The sequence below is a fragment of the Ranitomeya imitator genome, chromosome 4 (assembly GCF_032444005.1).
Source record: "Ranitomeya imitator isolate aRanImi1 chromosome 4, aRanImi1.pri, whole genome shotgun sequence".
In the NCBI taxonomy this organism is placed as follows: Eukaryota; Metazoa; Chordata; class Amphibia; order Anura; family Dendrobatidae; genus Ranitomeya; species Ranitomeya imitator.
The window spans coordinates 190623467-190648408 of record NC_091285.1 but is presented as its reverse complement, the minus strand read 5'-3'; positions in this window follow the sequence as shown (position 1 = coordinate 190648408).

Genomic DNA, 24942 nt, shown 5'->3' with positions numbered 1-24942 from the left:
TGTGTCAAAAAATAGCAGACAAGGGTTCTTCTAATTAGCTGCCTAGAACTCTGAAAATGAAAATGGTGGAGGCCCACACAGCACAAGAAGGCTGTAAGAAAATAGTGTGGCACCCCTAGGGGTATTTGCCACAAAAACAGTTACTGACACTGGATACAAATACTAAAATAGCAAGACTGCACTACCATCTCCGGCCAGAAGGGGGAGCTCCAGAGACTCCCCTTGATCCATTCTGGTCTGAGAGAAGAACTGGCAGTTGGGCTAAGGAGCTGAAAGTGAGAGGTCATACAACTGAATTTCTAACAGTCCTATGACGGTTTCCAGGCCCAAATCATCGGCCTGAGGAGAAAAGGGACAGAGAAAAAGGACATTGTGAGAACCGGGTAGCATTAATCACTACCCAGAACAGGCGCAAAGACGGATACCGAATCCGTGGCTGTATTCATTATATATAATACAGCAACCGGAAAAACGTGAGGTGATATCAGCTTCACTAGGGCCAGACCCAGCAACAGTCACAGAGTTCAGCGATACTCCTGGAGGGGGTAAGCCGATAAAAGGACTCGGGTTGCCCGTCGAACCAGGACCCGGAGGGGACAGATTGGGCCGGCAGCCAGTTCACATACAGCAGCAGGGCCACACAGAAACTGCGTACAATAAGAGGCGAAGACCCCGGCAGGGTCAAAGTAACTCAGAGTTCCCATACAGACTCCGGTGACAGGACTGGTTGTAAATCCCTTTATGTTGAAGTAAACTGGTTAAACGTTTCAGTGCCTCAGACTTTCATTTGGACAATAGCTATCTATCCAGGATCAGGATCATCACCGCTGAGAGAACCTGCTGCTGATCAAGTAAGTGCCTGTTCCCTCATGATACCCCTTACACTGTGCATTGCCTGAGGCCACAGCACCGGGTCAAGCCACCCGTGACATCTCCCTCAAGAGACAGACCCCATTGGTCCGGTGCTGGGTACCCCGGTCTCTCGGGCGTCACAATTGGCATCACGAACAGGATAGAGCCAGCCCATATACCGGGTATTGTGTGCCGTGATTGGAGCCCAAAACTTTGAAAACTTGGATGAAAAATCGTGAAAATTGACTTTATTAAAGAAAATTCCATTTCCCATTAAAAACTATTGAAAGTGACTTTTCCCCATTGGTTATAATGGAGTATAGATGGCCGCGATCCCCTGAGGTAATCACCTCATAACCGTTAGGCGCGAGACTGTTAATTGAGCTACGCCATTACCTGAGCCCCAGTCTAACTGAAAAACTTCAGAATCCGCCATTACAGAGCGCGCGGCGGGCGGGAGCAGCAGGGGGCGTGTCATTGTGGGCGGCACCAAGCTGAGCGCTCTGACGTCAGAGCAAGGGGAAAACCAATCCTGCTGCACAGCAGAACGAATCTACACTATCCCGACGGAAGCGGAGGACCGGAAGGGTCCGGATTAACTAAGGGGGCACAGTATGTCGCAGCACGGAGACGCCGCAGCACCCGGCGGCGCTAATGCAGCTGAAAGACAGAGTGTCGATAGAGCGTCTGGTAGCGCAGCGGTGCAAGGAGTGGCGCCCATCATGCCGGTGCTGATGCCATATACCCCAGGTGGCCCGTGGCTTCCAATGTATGAAGGTGAGCCTAATACCCTTGACGATTTCAGAGAAAAGATGCTGGCCCATTTTAACATGTTCCCCGTGGGTGAAGTTCAGCGTGTTAGTCTCCTGATGATGCAGTTAAGTGGCCATGCTAAGCGAGAAGTCACAGCATGGGCAGCTGATCTAAAAGGCACTGTTGAACGCATATTTGCTGGATTAAAAGCTACATTTGAAACCACTGCCAGCAGCAAAGCTAAAATACGATTCTTTAATTGCAAACAAAAAGTTAATGAGGGCGTGAGAGACTTTGCCTTAAACCTGCAGGAAGCCCTTAAATCACTTACACTGGCTGAACCCATTTTTAACACCGGAGCGGATAAACTGCTAAGAGATCAATTTATTGAGGGACTCTACACCCCTTCTCACCGGGGGCATGTGAGTATGCTTGTTTTTAAGAACCCTGAATTGACATTTGCCCAATTAAAGGAGAGCGCTATACGTCTCCAGCTGGCAGAGGCACCTCGGGATCAGGATCCTGTGCAACCCATGGCAGAGGCACCTCAACAACAGGGAGTGCAAGTGACATCAGCTATGTCCGGGGCCATTGCTAAGCCCCTGGGGCCCAGTACTAATGAGGCTCTTCAACAAAAGCTTGACTCTTTAACTGATGTTGTTGCTTCAATGGCTAAAACCATGCAGGAGATGAGAGGACCCAAGATGGAGTTGGCAAACTGTAGAGAGGATGTTCCATGGATGAGACCCCAGAAATACCCGACATGGAGAGGACGACCCCGCGACCGCTACCAACCAGATGGACAGCCCATTTGCCGCCGTTGCCAGCAGCCAGGCCACTTTGCACGAGATTGTGATTTAAACGGGAATCCCCTGGGAATGCGGGCCGCTTCACAGGAATGAACTTTCAAGGCCCAACACCCTGGCACGACAGGTACATCGGAGGACGACCCATTATCCCTATCGTGCTGGACGGAATTCCCCTCAACGCTTTGCTGGACACAGGTTCCCAGATTTCATCTATACCGTATATCCTTTATAAGAGGTACTGGGCTGATGCAGATATTGATAAAGGGCCCTCTGATGTTGAACTAGATATATGGGCCAGTAATGGTAAGTTGGTACCGAAACTAGGATTCAGGGAGATGACCATAAAGATTGGTAAAGTAGAATTGAAGAAACAGGGTATAATTGTTGTTGATGTTGACCGGCGGAACTGTGAACCAACTGTATTGATAGGAATGAATGTGTTAGAGAACTGCTTTTCCGAAGTTATTTCTGTCTTACAGCAAATTGCTGAAACTGCCCAATCCTGCCAGCAGAGAGTTCTCCAAAGGGAAATAAAAGTATTGATGTTAAGGCAACAGGTAGAAGTTGCAGGTGGAGAAATCGGCAGTGTGAGGGTAAGTGATCCAACATCTATTGTAATCCCACCAAAAACAGAAATGCTGGTATGGTGTAGAGCAGCCATTGGTACTAAGGGACGAGATTATCAAGCCTTAATAGAACCAGTGTACACCGACAGCAGGCCCACTATACTCACAGCACGAGGGGTAGTCGAGGTACACCGGGGACGAGTGCCGGTACGACTTTTGAACTGTGGAGAGGAAGAGGTCACTTTGCCAAGGTATGCTACAGTGGCAAAGCTATATACTGTTGACAACAATGCCATCACAACCATTGAGCCCTTAGAACCAACCTGTCAGGTGGAAGGCAACGGCTCAGATGGAGAATTGGAGGATTGGTGTCAACAGCTACACGTGGGCATAAATTCAACACCTACCCATCAAAAACAAGGGGTGTATAGGCTAGTGACGGAATATGAACAAGTCTTCAGTAATCACCCATTGGACTTCGGACGGATAGAAGGGGTAGAACACACAATCCCCACCAGTGACCATCCCCCAATAAAAGAAAGATATAGACCCATACCGCCCGCTCACTATCAATGTGCAAAAGATATGCTGAGGGAGATGAAACAGGCCGGGGTAATAAGAGACAGCTGTAGCCTCTGGGCGGCCCCTCTAGTGCTTGTCAAAAAAAAGGACGGAACCATGAGAATGTGCGTAGACTACCGGCGGATTAATAACATCACCCATAAAGACGCCTACCCCTTGCCTAGGATAAAAGAGTCCTTGACTGCTTTGAAATCTGCTAATTATTTTTCCACCTTAGACTTAACAAGCGGGTATTGGCAAGTCCCTGTGGCTGAGAGAGATAAGGAAAAGACGGCATTCACCACACCAATGGGTCTATGTGAATTTAATCGCATGCCATTTGGACTCTGCAACGCATCCGGTACCTTCCAGCGGCTGATGGAATGCTGCCTCGGACACAAGAACTTCGAGACCATCCTCCTGTACCTAGATGATGTGATCGTCTACTCAAAGACTTACGAACAACATTTAATAGACCTGGCAGAAGTGTTCGAAGCCTTATCCAGGTATGGCATGAAAATCAAGCCATCCAAATGTCACCTTCTCAAGCCAAAGGTACAGTACCTGGGACACATCGTGAGTTCGGAGGGAGTAGCACCGGATCCCGAGAAAATAAGCGCCATAAGGGATTGGCCAAGACCTACCAACGCAAAAGAAGTGATGCAATTCCTGGGATTGGTGGGTTACTATCGCAGATTTATAAAAGGATTTACCAAATTGGCAGCACCCTTGCAAGACGCCTTGGTAGGGCAGACGAAGAAACCTTCAAACCGAAACCCTCCTTTTCAGTGGAACGACGAAAGGGAAGACTCCTTTGAACAACTAAAGAAGGCACTAACCGGAGAAGAGGTTCTGGCATACCCAGATTACCATCAACCTTTCATCCTCTACACCGATGCCAGTAATGTGGGACTAGGAGCGGTGCTGTCACAAAAGCAAGAAGGTCGGGAGAAAGTCATCGCCTTTGCAAGTAGAAAGCTCCGGCCTACTGAAAGAAATCCAGAAAATTATAGCTCCTTCAAATTGGAACTACTGGCAGTAGTTTGGGCTGTGACTGAACGTTTCAAACACTATCTGGCTGCTGCAGAATTTATTGTCTATACTGACAACAATCCGTTGACCCACCTGGACACAGCCAAATTAGGTGCGTTAGAACAGCGATGGATAGCCCGGTTATCTAATTACAACTTCAAGATCAAGTATCGAGCAGGTCGCAAGAATGGAAATGCCGATGCCCTATCCCGGATGCCACACTTGAGAGATGTAGAAGAAGAAACGGGGGAGCTTGAAGAAATTGAACTACCAGCCTTCCATCATCCCAAGGCAAAACATCATCAGTCAAGTACCTATCAGAAACAACAAGAGGTGAATTTTAATCCGTTAGCACACTATAGATGGGCTGACACCCAAGACAGCAATCCGGCTGTGAAGTTGGTGAAGGAACTGTTAACTGAGCAAAGTGCATATCCCGATGAGGATGCCCCAGAAGAGACGCATCAACTCTGGAAAGAGAGAGGCAAAATGTTCCTGTATCAAGGGAAGCTCTGTAGAAGGTACACCAATCCGAAAACACATGAATTGGTTTGGCAGATTATCGTGCCTAAACAAGATGTCAAGATGGTCCTCGAAGCTTACCATAATGGTGCTGGTCACTTCGGTTGGAAAAAGTTAGAAGTACTTCTAAGAGAAAGATTTTATTGGGTCGGGATGAGAAAATCAATCGAACAGTGGTGCAGAAACTGTGGCCCGTGCAACCTCAGAAGAAACGATCAAAATAACCAAAGAGCACCACTGCAGCCCATAATCACCAAACAACCACTTGAACTTGTAGCCATAGACCATGTGAAGTTGACACCAAGCTGGGCCGGCTATGTCTATGCCTTGACCATCGTGGACCATTATTCACGCTTCTTGGTAGTAGTACCCGTAAAAGATCTGACAGCAAAAACAGCAGCCAAAGTGTTCCAAACACACTTTATTAGACCCCATGGATATCCGGAACAGGTTCTCACCGACTAAGGTACAGCCTTTGAATCAGAGATCTTCAGAGAATTCTGTAATATGTATGGTTGCAAAAAGATCAGGACGACGGCCTATCATCCACAAACAAACGGCTTATGCGAGAAGATGAACCATATTGTAATAGAACTACTAAAGACTTTACCTGAGACAGAAAGGAATCAATGGCCAGAGAAATTACCTGACTTGGTGGATCTGTATAATCATGTCCCGGTGAGCTCCACCAACTGCACCCCAGCTTACCTTATGCGTGCAAGACCCGGCCAATTACCAATCGATCTAGAAATGGGAATTCTGAAACCAGACGCAGAAGTCCAAGACTCCAATTGGGATATCATACGGCAAAAGCAGTATCGCCAAGTGCAAGAGAGTGTGGAAAGAAGCCTTCAGCAAACTAGAGAAAGACAAGAGCGAACTTTCAACCAGAAGGCTCTAGCGACCCCATTAAGACCGGGTGATCAAGTGCTCAAGAGAAACCGTCGAACCAATAAACTAGACAATCAGTGGGAAGCCGTACCCTACACAGTTTTACCAACAAGAATGGATAATCCTAAAATGTGTCTCATTAGCAAAAACGGAGGCTTAACATCTGTATTAGTGTCAAGAGACAATCTTAAATTGTGTCCGGAAGCATTGAAAGAGCCAGAAGTTGTCCAGCCAGAATCAGAAGTTATTCAACCCATACAGGTTCAACCAGTAAAGGAAAAAGAAGAGGAAATGTATCACACCTGTATAGGAGACTTTCCCAAAACCCTACTAACATACCATGGTGCAGTAGTGGTTCCCATGGTGGCCTTTTTACCCAACACCGAACCCAATACCAGAAGTCCCAAGACAGGAAGAGGCTGACCCCGTACTACAGGAGGTTCCAGGCCAGGAAGAACAGATTCCTGATCAGAGTAATCCCATTCACGGTGGACTTGCCAACTCCATAGTCGTGGAATTATCTTTAGCAGAGCGGGCAGATACTACATCCGCAGTAGACAGTAGTACACCACATGAAGAGACACCGCTATTACGTAGATCACAGCGTAGTACCCAGGGTCAATTACCGGCCAGGTATGCGGATTACCAACTATAAAACTATAGTTATTGTTATCATTCTGCAACGTTTAAGCCCAGTTCCTACAGGGACTTGTCTGTATGAACTTATTGCATATTCTTGAACTTTTTATCAGCCCGGAGGCACTAAATCAAAGCTCCGGAAAGACTGCTTTTAGAACTTTGCTTTTTGCTCTTTTTGAATTTTCTTTAGACTTTATATTGGTAACTCCGTTGGAAAAATGGAACTAAATTCTTGGACACAAAGTGCAGTGCCTTTCCTAGTACCTTCAAGGATAGAACTGTATTAATGGACGCTATTTGAAGTGACTTTTTACAGAACTCTATTTTTGTTTCCTTGAGTGGTTTTTGTAACTTTTCATTTTTAAGACTCTGTACATATTAATTGTTATTTCAAAATGTTATCGTCCCACAGTCCCGGAGTACTGTTCTTAACTAAGGGGGAATGTGGCACCCCTAGGGGTATTTGCCACAAAAACAGTTACTGACACTGGATACAAATACTAAAATAGCAAGACTGCACTACCATCTCCGGCCAGAAGGGGGAGCTCCAGAGACTCCCCTTGATCCATTCTGGTCTGAGAGAAGAAATGGCAGTTGGGCTAAGGAGCTGAAAGTGAGAGGTCATACAACTGAATTTCTAACAGTCCTATGACGGTTTCCAGGCCCAAATCATCAGCCTGAGGAGAAAAGGGGCAGAGAAAAAGGACATTGTGAGAACCGGGTAGCATTAATCACTACCCAGAACAGGCGCAAAGACGGATACCGGATCCGTGGCTGTATTCATTATATATAATACAGCAACCGGAAAAACGTGAGGTGATATCAGCTTCACTAGGGCCAGACCCAGCAACAGTCACAGAGTTCAGCGATACTCCTGGAGGGGGTAAGCCGATAAAAGGACTCGGGTTGCCCGTCGAACCAGGACCTGGAGGGGACAGATTGGGCCGGCAGCCAGTTCACATACAGCAGCAGGGCCACACAGAAACTGCGTACAATAAGAGGCGAAGACCCCGGCAGGGTCAAAGTAACTCAGAGTTCCCATACAGACTCCGGTGACAGGACTGGTTGTAAATCCCTTTATGTTGAAGTAAACTGGTTAAACGTTTCAGTGCCTCAGACTTTCATTTGGACAATAGCTGTCTATCCAGGATCAGGATCATCACCGCTGAGAGAACCTGCTGCTGATCAAGTAAGTGCCTGTTCCCTCATGATACCCCTTACACTGTGCATTGCCTGAGGCCACAGCACCGGGTCAAGCCACCCGTGACGTCTCCCTCAAGAGACAGACCCCATTGGTCCGGTGCTGGGTACCCCGGTCTCTCGGGCGTCACAATAGCAAACCATTTTCACGTTGCCCTTTCTTCAGATTGAAATATAATTAACAAATCGCTGTTAACAGGAACAGTGGTGGTCAAGATAAGTCTTGGAAAACAAAATAAAATTTCAGTGAGAGCTGCTCGTGGGATTGTTAGAGAGGCAAATCAGAACCCCCGCTTCACTGCAAAAGAACCTCAGAAAGATTTAGCAGGCTCTGGATATACAGTATATATATATATATATATATATATATATATATATATTATATATATATATATATATATGTATATACTCAAGTATAAGCCGACCCAAGTATAAGCCGATACCCATAATTTTGCCACAAAAAACTGGGAAAACTTAATGACTTGAGTACAAGCCTAGGGTGGAAAATGCAGCAGCTACCAAAAAATGTCAAAAATAAAAATAGATAACAATAAAAGTAAAATTAATTGAGACATCAGTAGGCTAAGTGTTTTTGAATATCCATATTGAGTCAGGAGCTCCATATAATGCTCCATACAGTTCATGATGGGCCCCATAAGATGCAACATATTAAAATATGCCCCATATAATGGTAAACAAAGGTTAATAATGGCCCCATAAAATGCTCCATAGACTCATTTGCCCCATACAGTTCTGCATAAAGATTAATAATGGCCCCATAAGATGCTCCATAGAGATATTTTCCCAATATAATGCTGCACAAATGTTGATTATGGCCCCATAAGATGCTCCATAAAGATATTTACCCCATATAGTGCTGCAAAAACGTTGATTATGGCCCCATAAGATGCTCCATAAAGATATTTGCCCCATATAATGCTGCACAAACGTTGATTATGGCCCTATAAGATGCTCCATAGAGACATTTGCCCCATATAATGCTGCACAAACATTGATTATGGCCCCATAAGATGCTCCATAAAGATATTTGCCCCCATATAATGCTCCACAAATGCTGATTATGGCCCCATAAGATGCTCCATAGAAATATTTGCCCCATATGCTGTTGCTGCGATTAAAAAAAAATGACATACTCACCTCTCGTCGCTCAGGCCCCCGACACTTGCAATAATCACCTGTCCTCGAGGGCGCGGACTAACCACGTCATCGCGCACTCTGACCTGAGCGTCACTGTAGAGGACGTGGAAGACGGAGCGGCTCCGGAATGAGGACAGGTGAATATCGCGCAGTGCTCCCCCTCCCCATTATACGCACCTGCTCCCGTCGCCGTCCCTGCATGTCCCTGGTTCTCCAGGCGCTGACAGCTTCTTCCAGCGTTGAGCGGTCACCTTTACTGCTCATTACAGTAATGAATATGCGGCTCCACCCCTATGGGAGTGGAGTCGGGTCTATATTCATTACTGTATTGAGCAGTACCATGTGACCGCTCAACGCTGGAAGAAGCTGTCAGCGTCCGGAGACCATATGAGATGCAGGGACCACATCGGGAGCAGGTGAGTATGTCACAGCCACTGCTCCCCCTCCCCAGCCGACCCCCCTGGGGCAATGACTCGAGTATAAGCCGAGAGGGGCACTTTCAGCCTAAAAAATGGTCTGAAAATCTCGGCTGATACTCGAGTATATACAGTGTATATATATATATATATATATATATATATATATATATATATATATATATATATATATGTCCATTCTCCTTTTTATTATTTTTAGAATGTAACAGATGAAAATATATATTGTGGTAGAGCGGCTCATTCAGCAGGACACAAAGGTAGAAAGGGAACACTGTCTCTTTAAGAACGTGCTTGGTTATCTTATCCCAGTTTTTCGAGAGGATTATCATAACTTGCACAGTGGTGGCCAGTACCAGAGTTATCAGAGATCAACTGTTCTTTGTGGAGCGAGCTTGGTTTATTAAAGGCAGCATAAACCAAGAAAAATAAACATGGCCCTCTGGGCTAAAAGGCAAAGCAAAACAAAACACAGTCCTTCTTCTAGTGTGGATCAGCCCGCTCACGGTTAACAATGTCCATGGTTCAGGTCCTTTAACAAATAACACACACTTTCCTGAAGTGCTTCCTCTCCAGGCACACTGAACACTGCTGCCTTTGGAAGCCAGCAACTTAAGCCCCAGACCATGTGACTCCTCCATCATGTGACTGACCACATGACTGTGACATCATATAGGTCTTGTAAGCACACAGTGATGCCGCCTCTGCAGGTGGAGATAGGTGGACATGAAACCAGGCCACTGACGCCATTAAGTGTAGTGACACATATCTCCCCTCCAGTACTTTACCAGTGACTTTGTCACAATATATATATTTTGCCAAAAATACAAAGGAAATGTGTTATCTTTAACTTTAGGCCTTTTAGAGATAATTTCATCTTCAACTTGCTTAAGTGTTTACAATAACAATAATATTGACCAAGGGTGCCCAAACGTTTACATGACACTAAATGTGTGTGTGTGTATTTTTATACATAGAACACATGCATGTATACATTCCACAACATTGCAACCCTAACCAAACCAAAAAGAAAAAGTCGTGGAATTATGGAAATCACAGGACTGATTGCCATGTTAATTAAAGTAGATCATTTGAACTTCAAATTTGCCAGCTATGCCAATTTTTTTTCAAGAAAATGCACTGAATAATTTCTCCACGAATCACAATACTTGAAAGGTTGTTATTACTTTGAAAAAACCTATATAGCATTCTCAGTTTTTGTAGAGAGTGAGAGAAACCCCACAAACAATAGATTTTATTTCCATAAACTGCAAAACCTGTACCTGGTTATGTTCCACTAAGAACTAGGGTTCTTAGGGTTGAGCGAAACGGATCGGACATTTTCAAAAGACGCCGATTTTCGGAAAAGTCGTGTTTCGTGAAACCCGACCTGATCCTAGCGTGGGATCGGCCATGAGGTCGGCGATCTTCACACCAAAGTCACATTTCTTATGACGCTTTCAGCGCCATTTCTCATCCAATGAAAGAGGACGCATAGTGTGGGCAGCGTGATGACATAGGTCTCGGTCCCCACCATCTTAGAGAAGGGCATTACAGTGATTGGCTTGCTTTCTGTGGTGTCACAGGGGCTATAAAGGGGCGTGCACGCCTACCGCCATCTCACTTCTGCGGATCATAGCATAGGGAGAGGTTGCTGAAGCTTCATCAGAAGAAGGGATATAGTTAGGGAGGGAAGACTAACCCCAAAACTGCTTGTGCTGTAGCGATTTCCACTGTCCAACAGCACCTTTTCTTTGCAGGGACAGTGGAGTTTTTTTTTTGTGCATCAGCTCTGTAGCTTCTTAGGCTGCCCTATAAGGCTCCATGATAGCTACATTGCTGATTGTACGCCGCTGTGCAAACCAACTGCTTTTTTAAAAGCAAAAATCCTGTTGCTCCTTTCTGCACAGTTCTCTTGTTTCTTTGTCCACACTTTTGTGTGCAACAGTCCTTTTTATTGCTGCCATACTTGTCCTGAGATCATTGTAGGGAGATTGAAATTGTACTACAGCCCTTGTATTTTTTGATATATCTTCCAGCCACATTCTGCCACTTACATTGTGTAGTGTAATACACAGGGCCTGTTTTTTGCTGCAGTCTCCCCCCCCAAAAAAAGGGAGATTTAAATTGCTAACAAGTTTAGATACGTCAGTTCTGTTTGTCGTATATCTGCCAGCCACATTCTGCCACTTACTTTAAATTGTCAACAAGTTTATATGCACCTTCTACCTTTTTTTACAGTACCATATAATGGGTGTTACTTTGGTTAGATTTTCCCAAAAAATGAGGAAGTCTGGTGGAAGAGGCCGTGGGCGGTCGTTGCCAGCTGGTACTGATGGTGGTGGTGGAGCATCTGATGGTAGTGGGAAAAGCAAAATAGCACCTAAGGCTGGAGGTGTTGAGCCAGCGTATTCGTCTGGCTACACAAGGCCTTGAAGGCTCCCTTATCTGGGAGTAGGAAAACCGCTTTTAAAGCTGGAGCATCAGGAAAAAGTTTTGGCTTTCCTTGCTCACTCAGCCTCTAGCTCTTTCGAGTCCTCTTCAGAAAGTCCAAAATATAAAAGCAGCGAGTCGTCAGTGGATGCTCCGGGTCAGGAACAAGTCGCTTCCTTGTGTCCTTCACCCAAAGCAAAAGTGAAGGATGCGACAGGTGACACTACAGTTTACTCCATGGAGCTCTTTACACATACCATGCCAGGGTGAGAAAGGGAAATAGTAAAAAGCCCATTACAAGATGAATCGGACATGGAGTGCACAGATGCACAGCCACAGCTAGATTATTATGCTGTTCCATTGACTCAGATCACTACATTGCGGTCATAGTGTACTGAGCCATAATCTGACCCTGATGAGACTATGGTGCCCCGTCCCGAACGCTATAGCACCTTACACGGTGACACAGAGGAAGGTGCACATGACATTGAAGAGGAGGTGATAGATGACCCATTTGTTGATCCAGATTGGCAACCATTGAGGGAACAGGGTGCCGCTGGCAGCAGCTCTGAAGCGGAGGAGGCATCTACATCGCAACAGCTTTCATCTGGCAGGCCCGTAGCTGTCCAAAAACGTTTGACAAAACCAAAAACACTTTTAGGACAGCGTGGCCATCCGATGAAAGGATAACAGCATGCAATGCCTGAAAAGGTATTCGATAGTAGGAAGAGTGCAGTGTGGGAATATTTTCACCAAGATCCAAATGATCCGCGTAAAGTTATCTGTAAGAAATGCTCAAAGACTTTTAGCAGAGGGAAGAATGTCCAAAATTTAAAAACAACGTGCATGCGTAGACATTTAACCAGCATGCACTTGCAAACCTGGACTAACTACCAAACGTCCCCTCCGTTGGTGCACCCGCTCAGAATGAAGATAGTCAGCAATGCTACATTGCTTCCCTCACTGTAAGCCCACCAGTTAGGACACCACCAACAGCAAATGTGGAGGTATCGTCGCAAGGCCAAAGCAGTCAGGGAATCACAAGGTTCTTGGTAGGAAGCACTGTATGTAGGTCAACATCAAGAATACCATCACCAACCCTCTCTCAATCTGCCATGTCCAGCACCACCCCCGCTAGTTCCACCATATGCAGCTCTCCAGTCCAGCTCCCCCTACAAGAGTCTCTCGTTAGGAAAAGGAAGTACTCATCCTCTCATCCGCGTACACAGGGTTTGAATGCCCACATTGCTAGACTAATCTCATTAGAGATGATGCCCTACCGGTTGGTTGAAAGCGAAGCTTTCAAAGCCCTGATGGCCTACGCAGTTCAACGCTATGACCTACCCAGTCGACACTTCTTTGCGAGAAAAGCCATGCCAGCCCTCCACCAGCATGTCAAAGACCGCATTGTCCATGCACTCAGGCAATCAGTCAGTAGAAAGGTGCACCTCACAACAGATGCATGGACCAGTAGGCATGGCCAGGGACGTTACGTGTCCATCACAGTGCACTGGGTTAATGTGGTGGATGCAGGGTCCACAGGGGACAGCCATAGTGGGACAGTTCTGTCTAGCCCACGGTCTAGGAAACAGTTGGCAGTAGGTGTTCGACACCCCTCCTCCTCCTCCTCCAGAAGCGAAAGCTCGTCCACAGAGCGCAGTCGCCCGACCATTCCATCCGCAGCTGCCAGTGTTGCACATGAGGTGTCACATTATGGAACAGCTAGTGGTAAGCGTCAGCAGGCTGTGTTGGAAATGAAGTGTTTGGGCGACAACAGACACACCGCAGAAGTACTGGCCGAGTACTTGCAGCAAGAAACTCAGTCATGGCTGGGCATTGTACATCTTGTGGCAGGCAAGGTAGTGAGTGATAACGGAAGGAATTTTATGGCTGCCATAGCCATTTCAGAACTGAAACACATACCTTGCCTGGCTCACACCTTGAACCTGGTGGTGCAGTGCTTCCTGAAAAATTATCCAGGGTTACCAACCCTGCTCCTGAAGGTGCAAAGACTTTGCTCGCACATCCGCCGGTCGCCCGTACACTCCAGCCGTATGCTGAACCATCAGCGATAGCTGAAGCTTCCCCGGCATCGCCTAATTTTCGATGTTGCAACAAGGTGGAATTCCACACTGCACATGCTTCAGAGGCTGTGCGAACAGAGGTGTGCTGTAATGCTTTTGTGGGAGGATACACATACACGGGCAGGCAGTTGGATGGCAGACATGGAGTTGTCTGGTTTGCAGTGGTCGAAGCTACAAGACCTCTGTCAAATCCTTCAGTGTTTTGAGGAATGCACACGGCTGGTAAGTGCAGACGACGCCATCATAAGCATGAGCATCCCCCTAATGCATCTGCTGATGCAAACTTTGATGCACATTAAGGAGCAGGCGTCTGCCGCCGAGGAGGAGGAAAGCCTTGATGACAGTCAGCCATTGTCTGCTCAGGGAACTCTCCTGGACGAGGTGGCAGAAGAAGAGGAGGAGGAGGAGGAAGATGATGGTGATGAATATTTATGGGAGGAAGATGCTTCTCAGGGGACAATAGAAACTGGTGGCATTGCAAGGTCGGGTACAGGGTTTTTGCGGGAGACAAGTGATGTTGATTTGCAAGAAAGTGCTCCTCAACCCAGCACAGGCAGTGAATTGACACCTGGAACATTGGCCCACATGGCTAATTATGTCTTGCGTATCCTAAAAAGGGACCCCCGCATTATAAAAATGATGACCGATGATGATTAATGTTTGGCCTGTCTTTTGGATCCACGATATAAAGGGAAATTGCACATGAGAACCTTGAGCAAATATTGGCTACCAAACAAGCAACTCTTGTAGACCACTTGGTTCAGGCATTCCCAGCACACAGCGGCGGTGATGGTTCTCACATGAGCTGTAGGGGCCAACATGGCAGAGGTGTTAGAGATGCACAAATCAGAAGTGGTGTTGGACAGAGGGGTTTTATGACCAGGTTGTGGAGTGATTTTGCAATGACCGCAGACACGACAGGTACTGCTGCATCAATTCAAAGTGACCGGAGACAGCATTTGTCCTGTATGGTTACGAACTATTTTTCCTCCCTTATTGATATTCTCCCTCACAGGTCATTTCCCTTTGAATACTGGGCATCTAAAATAGACACCTGGCCTGAATTGGCAGAATATACATTACAGGAGCTCGCTTGCCCAGCTGCTAGTGTGCTATCAGAAAGAGTTTTCAGTGCTGCTGGTTCAATACTGACTGAAAAAAGGACTTGTCTGGCTACCCGAAATGTTAATGATCTAACCTTTATTAAAATGAACCAATCATGGATTTCAAATTATTTTGCCCCACCTTCCCCTGCTGACACGTAGCTTGCCTGAAAAATGTCTTGCTTTGGCCTCCGCTTACTGACTGCTCCAATTCCTCCATTTGCAGCTGCTGAATGTCCACCATAGGCCATATTTATGCCTCCCTAAATGGTCTGACTCCCCCCACAGGGCCGTGGTCACCACTTGGCGCAAGCACCCGTTCGAGTGCCGTTTGCCTGGACAGGTGGGTGTGCCCACTTTTGGGTGACGGCACTGGCACAGGGTTCCTCATAGTTCAATGAAGTGTCTCTATCGGTGGTGGTGCACACCCAACGTCAGACACACCGTCGTAATATGAGGGGCCCTGTGCCAGTACCGCCGCCCACGAGAGAGTGTTCCAGCCAGCTCAAACACTGCTCTACCACTTGCAATACTTACCTCTCCCTGCTCCACCACTGTGTAGTCAGTGCTGTTAAATCCTTCAATGGCACTGCCAATACAAATTTGTTGAAATGATAGATGATAGTTAAAAAATACAGGGGCCCTGGCCTCCATTTTGACCAGTTAATACTTTGCGCCTACTACCACTGTCTGTTACTCTGCAGAATAGCCCACCCCAGTACCTAGCTATGCCGCCTGTTTAGTCCTGTTCCAATTTTGAACACCTTTGAGCCTACTTTTCTATTTGAGCCTACTAACCACGTCTGCGCCACTCATTACAGTTGTCCTCCACTGAACACAGCTAAGCCGCTGTAATGAATGGAAACGGAGGCACAGGAGTTGGAGTTCACATTAGTTTTTATTTAGGTATAATGTGGAACCTCGGGACCACGGTCAGGGGGGCTCCGAAGGGGGGCGTGACTACGTGAGCCCCTGACACCCGTGGTAAGTCCCCTCGCACAGGGACAGAGTGGGAAACCTGGAGGACACGGGTGCTACCTCCAGTTAGACCCTGAACTCAGGGCAGCTGTCCCACTGGGACAATCGGATAAGCAGGGTTAGCGGGAGACGTGGAGCTAACCAGGTGATACCAGGTGTACGGGTATGAATTCAGCAGGAAAAAAGAAAGAAACCAGAACGTATCGTTCCTAATCACGTCTGACCACTTTTAACTAACAACCCAGCATAGCCAGCCACTAGACTCTAAAGTTTTAGAGTCTAGTGGCTGGCTATGCTGGGTTGTCAGGTGTACGGGTAGAAGCTGGTTCCACTGGTACTGGTGTTGTCCGGAGATGATGATGGCGGATTGGCGGAACGAGACGGGATTGCGTAGATAGAACAGTCATCGTCCAGGATAGCCGGGTGACTGGTAGCTGAAGATCTGTGGAAACAGACAGTATAAGCGGAGTACAAGCGAAAGCACTTCAGAAACAAGAGCACATGCAGATAGGAACCGGAAGTAAGCAACAATGGATACTTGTTGCTCCGGCGCCCTCCCTATGGTGGAGGAGCTAGAAATAGCAAAGTATAACACGCCATTGGCTAGAAGCATATTTTTAAAAAATGCGCGCTGTCTCTTTAAGATACTGGGAACGGGCGCGCGCGTGCCCTAAGCACTCTGTTTGAGAAGCTGCTGGAAGCACGCCAGGAAGCAGGAGAGGGAGGAGGAAAGGGAGCTGCATCCTGACAGCCTGGAGCCAGCACAGAGCGGGACTCCTGACGGGGACCCTGCAAAGGTACAGAGACCGGACTGGGTGTAACAGCCGCCTGTTTACTCCTATTATCAATTTTGAACTGCTTTGAGCCTACTTTTTTTATTGTGGGCCTACAAACTGTGTTTGCACCACTCATTACAGTTGTCCTCCACTGAACAAAGCTGAGCCGCCAGTTTACTCCTGTTTCAGATATTACTCCTGTTACCAATTTTGAACTGCTTTTAGCCAACTTTTTTATTGTGGGCCTACAAACTGTGTCTGCGCCACTCATTACAGTTGTCCTCCACTGAACAAAGCTGAGCCGCCAGTTTACTCCTGTTTCAGATATTAAACTGCATTTGGCCTACTTGTTTGGTTGGGCCTACTAACGGTGTCTGCCGCTCCTTGCTTTTCTCCTCTACTGAACAAAGCTGAGCCTCAATTTTCATCCTGTTTCGGATATTAAACTGCATTTGGCCTACTTGTTTGGTTGGGCCTACTAACGGTGTCTGCCGCTCCTTGCTTTTCTCTTCCACTGAACAAAGCTGAGCCTCAATTTTCATCCTGTTTCAGATATTAAACTGCATTTGGCCTACTTGTTTGGTTGGGCCTACTAACGGTGTCTGCCACTCCTTGCTTTTCTCCTCCACTGAACAAAGCAGTGCCGCCTGTTTACTCCTGTTACCAGTTTTAAACTGCATTTGGCCCACTTTATTACTTGGGCCTACTAACTGTGTCTGCCACTCATTACAGTTGTCCTCCACTGAACAAAGCAATGCCGCCTGTTTAGTCCTGTTACCACTTTTGAACTGCATTTAGCCTACTTTATTATTTGGGCCTACTAACTGTGTTTCCTTCTCATCCTGCCCATTGCCCAGCCACTGCTAGATGAGTCTGCTGGTACATTGACCCAGACCACTACATTCCCCTTGCACTCTACACAGCAAGAATCTGACCCTGCTGAAAGTCAGGTTCCCCTTCCCGCATACTATACCACCTTACACGGGGACAAAGAGGAAGGTGCAGATGAAAGTGCAGGTTCCTTCATCAGGTGGGGGGCATACTTGTTGGCAACGTCACTGGCATAGGGCCCCTCACAGTACGCAAAAGTGTCTCTGCCGGTGGGAGGCGCCCCCGCCGTGCAAACACACCGCCGTACTATGAGGGGCCCTGTGCCAGTGCCAATGCCAACGAGTGGGCCCCCCCTGCTTGCTCAGGATCACAGCACTTGCAAAGTTTAAATACTTACCTCTCCCTGCTCCACTGCCGTGACGTAGTCCGCGTTTCCTGGGCCCACGAAAAGCTTGAACCAGCCCTACCCCCTCACAACTTTAGACAAATGACCCCCAATTTTCAATGACTAACTATTATTATAAGGTAAATTAAGATTGTCAAGCTTAAGTAACAAGAATTGATGTTTTTGGCATTAAATTGGGCACTGTAGGTGTTTTCCTGTCCTCCACTCACTGCCGACTTTTATTCCCCATTGACTTGCATTGGGTTTCCTGTTTTCCCCGACTTTTCGCAATAATCGGCAGATTTCACGCGACCCGACTTTTGACAAAGTCGGGTTTCGCGAAACCTGACTCGATCCTAAAAAAGTAAAAGTCGCTCAACTCTAGTGATAATACTTGTGATAATTGTTATGTTGGAAAAATCCATCATGTAATGTGGAGGTATTCTGCAAAGCATTAAATCAGGGAAGAATCATTTGATACATGATCCACTGTGTCTTGTGTGTTCATTCCTCCGTGCACATATCATCTCTTTCAGAGAACCAATTTGGCCACAGATGATTAAGAGGGGTCACACCCTAGTGTGTCAGAATTAACTTGATATAAATTGACATATCCATCATTTGATTGTCCCAATATGGTGGTCGGTGAACTTTTGCCGCTTGGAATTCTGGGACCCGGACACATCTGGATGGAATAGGATGTGAAGCCATTACAAGGTAAGTATATATTAAGATGTTTATATACAATTAAACATGGTAACTGATTTATTAAAGAACTGTCCGGGATTTAATGATTTCTGCTGTAAACAGCGCTACATTTGTTCATGGGATGTGTCTCGTATTGCAGCCTTTTAAATGAGTGAGGCTGAGATGCAATATCTTATTCAACCCTTTGATGTGTGTGGCAGTTTTCCGAAACAAAGCAGCTAATTCGTGTATTACATTCTGGACAACCTCTTTGGTTTCTTTGCCTAGAAATCAATCCTCCCCTCTCGGCTGATCCATACTTTTTTGGTTCTATTGCTTTGTTAGTTCTATGATGTTTTTAAATCTGTGTGAAGTAATAATTGGTTTCACAAGGACTTACCATACAGGAAAAAAAGCCTTTTTTCCCCTAAATCATATACTTAGCAAAATCATATGCTTTTCTCCAGCAAGCTGACCACTAAATTACACTGAAACCTATATTTTTGAGTGGGTTGTTACTTTGCAGTTATGTGTTCAACATCATCCAGATTTTGTTGGAGCATGTTAGAGAAATCATAATAATATGAAAAAGGTTTATCGAGAAGTGGTAGGCTATGTGGAAAAAAATATGTTCTTTCAGTCAGTTTTTGCTGTTCAATTTCTTTTCTGTAGAGCACTAGTCTTACATTTCTGAACACAGTCACTTCTCTACTGGAAGTTATATATCATTCCTATTCAGGTCAATAAGAAGTATATACAAGAGTATACAGATGAGAGCCCTTGTGGTAGAAGTATCTGACAGAGATTGATGTTCTGTAGAAAATAACCTGCACTGAAGGGTGTTTTTTTTTCTTTTTAAGAAAATACTGGTTATTTCAGTAACAACTTTCAAAATTAGCATTAAATGGGTTGACAACTTTATAATATTGATGAGCTGTTTTTGGGTTAGGTCATCAAATCTAGATCAATGCTTCCCTGCCACTTGCTAACCCCTGATGAGCCATTTTCAGCTACAACTGGATGTAAACAGAGAAGTGAAAAGAGACAAAATGGCACCACTCTGTTCACTGTGTTGTGGCCATCTCTGAGTCATGAAGCTGAGCTGCAGTTCTGGAGAACAGTCACTGCACAGTGAACACAACAGTGCTGCTTTGAATCCAGTAAAGTGAACCTGTCATCAGGATTTTGCTCGGTAAACTACAGACAGTGTCAGGTTGGCGAAGTTATATGGATTAAAATTATATCATGGTTTGATGAAATCCGTCTTGTGGTTGTTGTTTAATCTTTATTTGCAGTTTTCAGTTAATGAGATTCTCATGCTTCAGGGCGAGCCTGTGGGTTGGGCTGTGGTCGGGGCTTTATGTTGTGCTCTGCTTAGATGTTCATCCTTATGGCTTATTGCCTGTCACTGATGCCTCAGTGACCTGCCCCCTATTTTACACACTGCATAGAATATGGTTTAAAAAAAATTGACATTCATGAGGCAGGCGCCGGCTGCAGCACCTGTGCTGTATCATGATGTGGTGGATAATATGCCTGTTTTTATTTTATTTAGACCATTTTGCTAGAGAAGAAAAAAATTAGACTCCATCACCTTTGCAGTATTTATCGAAGCGTCATAGATGCTACTGCGCAGGTGCTGCCGCCAGCACCATTTTGGTAGAGAAAGAGAAAATGAGGCCCCATCAAGAATGCGCCAGCAGCGCCTGCGCAGTAGCATCATTCCGATAGCTGCTATTGCACAAGCGGGGTCACCGGCTTCTATTTTACTAAGATTTCTTTTTTCCAGCAAAGCTATATCTATATAAAAAAGTAAATGTCCGTTTGTTCAAAATCTTACATTTCCGAAAGTTCTTCACTGATTGCTTTGAAATTTTGACACAACATTGCACACAAACTTGTTTTTATATACAGCTCTTACTTCCTAGGCAATCCCCGGTGGATAGGCATGATATCACAGAATGCATTTTCAGACAGAAACTGAAATCGCTGATGGATTTCATGGTAAAACATGAAGTGTTTGGATCTGTGCACTGCTGGACTCAGTGGACTGACAAAAAGAGAGGATTGCCACACGCACATAGGCTGATCTGGCTTTATAACAAAATCACTTCAAACGATGTAATATACGCTGAGATAGCCGATGCTGACGTCCATGCTCGGACAGGCCCATAGGGTAACAGGGGAATCCCCGGGTGGGCCCCTGTGCAATGTGGGCCCCCAATCCCACTGTATGGGCAGTACTTGGCATAAATTCACTTGATTCACTCTGTACAGAAAAAAGCAGCAAGAGTAGTGTAATATTAGTATGCAGGTGAAAAGTGCCTCCCCAAAGTCAATGTTACTGGTGGGCCCTTAGCACCCGACACTGCCAACATCGATAAGGATTTGCATCAAGTTGTGACAAAAAAATATGATACATGGACTTTGTAGCACACTGAATCCAAATTCACAATGCACGATAAACGGAAAATGTTATCCTCAAAACATTAGTATCCAATACAGTTACAGGAAACGATGGATATCCTTTATACAGAAGAAGATCAGCAGAAGATGGCACTAAATTAGCAACCATACAAATGCGAAATGATGACATTGAAGTAGATAAACTGGTAGGTTGTTCCATATTCGCCTTTGCTATCAAAAACATACAAAGCACATATAAATGTGGAATACCGTAACTCTGTTAAATCGATCATATACATTTGTAAGTACGTGACTGAAGGCAGCGATATGGCAGTTTTGGGCGAGCAACCCAAGTATCAAGCTGGAAGATACATAAGCATCAATGAAGCTGTATGGCAAATTCTTTCATTTCCCATACATGAATGATGTCCAGCTGTTGTTCAATTAGAGGTACATCTAGAGAATGGACAATGCATTTATTTCACAGATGCAATTGTGCAACAAATAGCCCTGAATCCACTGGCTACAACTTTAACTGTTTTCTTCACGTTATGATGAAATGACGCGTTTGCAAAAAAACTGCGGTATTTGGAAGTGTCTACGTATTAAACATGGGATGCAAGTAGAAAATCATTTGAATTACGCAAACAAGGAGAGCAAGTCGACGGACAATCTGGCATAGTGAAAAAAACTATGATAGGCAGACTGTACACCGTGCATCCCAATCAAGAAGAATGCTGAGGCATTTACGATCAAATAATGCAAAATGTCAATAAAAGGGTTGGAGAAATCTTCTTAGATGCGCCAGGAGGAACTGCTAAAATATTCCTAACTAGATTGATTCTGGCAGCAATTTGATCCCAAAATGACATAGCCTTAAGTCTTGCGTCATCTGGAATAACTGCGACATTGCTACCAGGTGGAAGAACTACTCATTCCACTTTGAAATTGCCGCAGTCCATTAAACTCCCATGTGCAACATTTCCAAAGTGTCCAGCATTGGAAAAGTATTGCAGAAATGCAAACTTATTGTTTGGGATGAATGCACAATGGGGCACAAAAAAATCGCTTGAGGCTCTTGATCAATCACTGCAAGATTTGCGCGGAAACATCAGACCATTTGGGAACGCATTAATATTGCTTGCAAGAGATTTCAGCCGAACATTACCTGTAATTACTCGATCGACACAAGCAGACAAAATAAATGCTTGCCTGAAATACTCTACTTTGTGGCGACACGTAAAGACATTAAAATGAACTACAAATATGCGTGTCCAACTGCAAAACGATCGATCAGCTGAGATATTCTCGCATCAATTGCTGGAAATTGGGAACGGAAAGATGCCGGTTGATCTGACATCAGGAGGAATTTCATTGCCTCATAACTTTTGCAATTTAGTGGCGTCAAAAGAAGAGTTAATTGAAAAAGTATTTCCCAGTATTGAAACCAATTATAAGAATCACGATTGGCTGAGTAAATTGCTATTCTTGCGGCCAAGAACAAAGACGTCTAAGAACGTAACAATATTATTAAGTCTAACATTCAAAGCGAGGCAGTCACATACAATTCCGTCGACAATGTTGTGGAAGCATATCAAGTAGTTGATTATCCAACAGAATTTTTGAATTCACTTGATCTGCCAGGGATGTTACAGCAAGTACTGCAATTGAAAATCGGCGTGCTAATTATCATGTTGCAAAATATCAACCAGCCAAAGCTTTTTAAAGGCATGCAGCTTGCAGTAAAAAAAATAATAATGAGCAATGTCGTAGAAGCAACAATCTTGACAGGACTTTTCAAAGGTGAAGATGCCCTTATTCCTAGCATTCCTATGATTCAAACAGATATGACATTTCCATTTAAGAGATTATTATTATTATTATTATTATTTATTGTTATAGCGCCATTTATTCCATGGCGCTTTACATGTGAGGAGGGGTATACATAATAAAAACAAGTACAATAATCTTAAACAATACAAGTCATAACTAGTGTTGAGCGATACCTTCCGATATCGGAAAGTATCGGTATCGGTTTGGATCGGCCGATATTCAAAAAATATCGGATATCGCCGATACCGATACCCGATCCCAATGCAAGTCAATGGGACCAAAATATCGGAATTAAAATAAACCCTTTCTTTCCTTGTAGGTTCATTCTACCTGAAGGAAAACAACTAAGAATAATGTAGGATGTATGGGGGAGGTGGCGGAGACATTAAAGGCAATGAGGATTAGTCCAATCAAATAGAATAGCATGTTTTTTTTTTTTTTTTAAAGAAGTTCGGATTGAAAAAGATATTGAGTATGTAAATTTTTTTTATTTTGTCAGATATTGATGTTTCACTATTCCACGCCCTTCCCCTTCTTTTTTTTCTTTTTTTTTTTTCTTTTCCCACACTTTCATCTTCATCATCATCAGCATCCTTGACATCAACTTCTTCACCTTATTCATCTTCTTCTTCATCTTCTACCTATTTTTTTTTTTTATTACATTCTTCATATTCATTTTCTTCAACTATTATTATTCTTCCTATTCTACATATTCTTTTTATTCCACTGTTATTATTCTTCCTATTCTACTTCTTCATCATATTCTCATTTGTGACAGGCATTCCCGTAGTTGTTATCTATAAAAGTTGGAAGATTACACCTTCCGTTCTGCCAGTCACAAAAGTTACATTTGTCCGCGTTCAGTTTGGCCTGCAGCATCAGGCTTTATCCAGGGGCACCACGAGGAGGAACGGACTCACCCCCATACACTGCTTAGTCTTCTTCTGCATATAATTTAGATAATATCTTTTGCTCTGATATTAAGTCTTATGCTTAATGTTCTTCTGCTCTTTGTTCTGCAGCCTCTTGTTCTTCTGCTTCTCGGTCTTCCATGTTGTCGTCTCCAGGGTCTTCGTCTCCAGTGTCGTCATCTCAGCCGTCGTCGTCTCAGCCGTCGTCGTCTCCGCCGTCGTCGTCGTCGTCGTCATCGGGGTGGTCTTCCGGGTCGTCGTCATCGGGGTGGTCTTCCGGGTTGTCGACGTTAGGGTCTTCAACTTGGAAATGTAGCAGAAGGTACAAGAAGGCTGAGAAAATGCCAAGAACCAGCTGATGGAACTGGAACTCGGATGGCTACCCGAAGGTTCAAGAGCCTATGGAACTACCGAGGACCAGCTGACGTTACTGGAACCCGGTTACTAAGCAGGAGGTACCCGTGCTAAAAAGCACTACCAAGGACCGCCTGACGTTGGCGGAACTCGGATACCCAGAAGGAGGCACCTAAGCCAAAGGCTCTGCCCGGAACCAGATGACGTTACTGGAACCAGGATGGGGAGCAGAAGGTACAAGAGCAAAAGACACTGCCGAGAACCAGCTGACGGTACTGGAACCCGGATGGGTAGCCGAATGTCCAAGAGCCAATGGAACTACCAAGGACCAGCTGACGTTACTGGAACCCGGTTACTAAGCAGGAGGTACCCGTGCCTGAAAGCACTACCAAGGACCACCTGACATTGGTGGAACTTGGATACCCAGAAGGAGGCACCTAAGCCAAAGGCTCTGCCCGGAACCAGCTGACGGTACTGGAACCAGGATGGGGAGCAGAAGGTACAAGAGCAAAAGACACTGCCGAGAACCAGCTGACGGTGCTGGAACCAGGTGGTGGACCCCAAGGCCCACAGGAGAGGAGAGAACAGCTAGGCCGCGAGGCAGCCGCAGTTACCGAACCCCAACAGTCCTACAGGGGGAGCTGGGCCTACTGGCACTACAGAACCAGCCTTGACTACCAGTTCACGCAGCCCACATAGGAAGCTCCTAAACTGGAGGCACCCTGGAGTTGGCTAACTCGACCG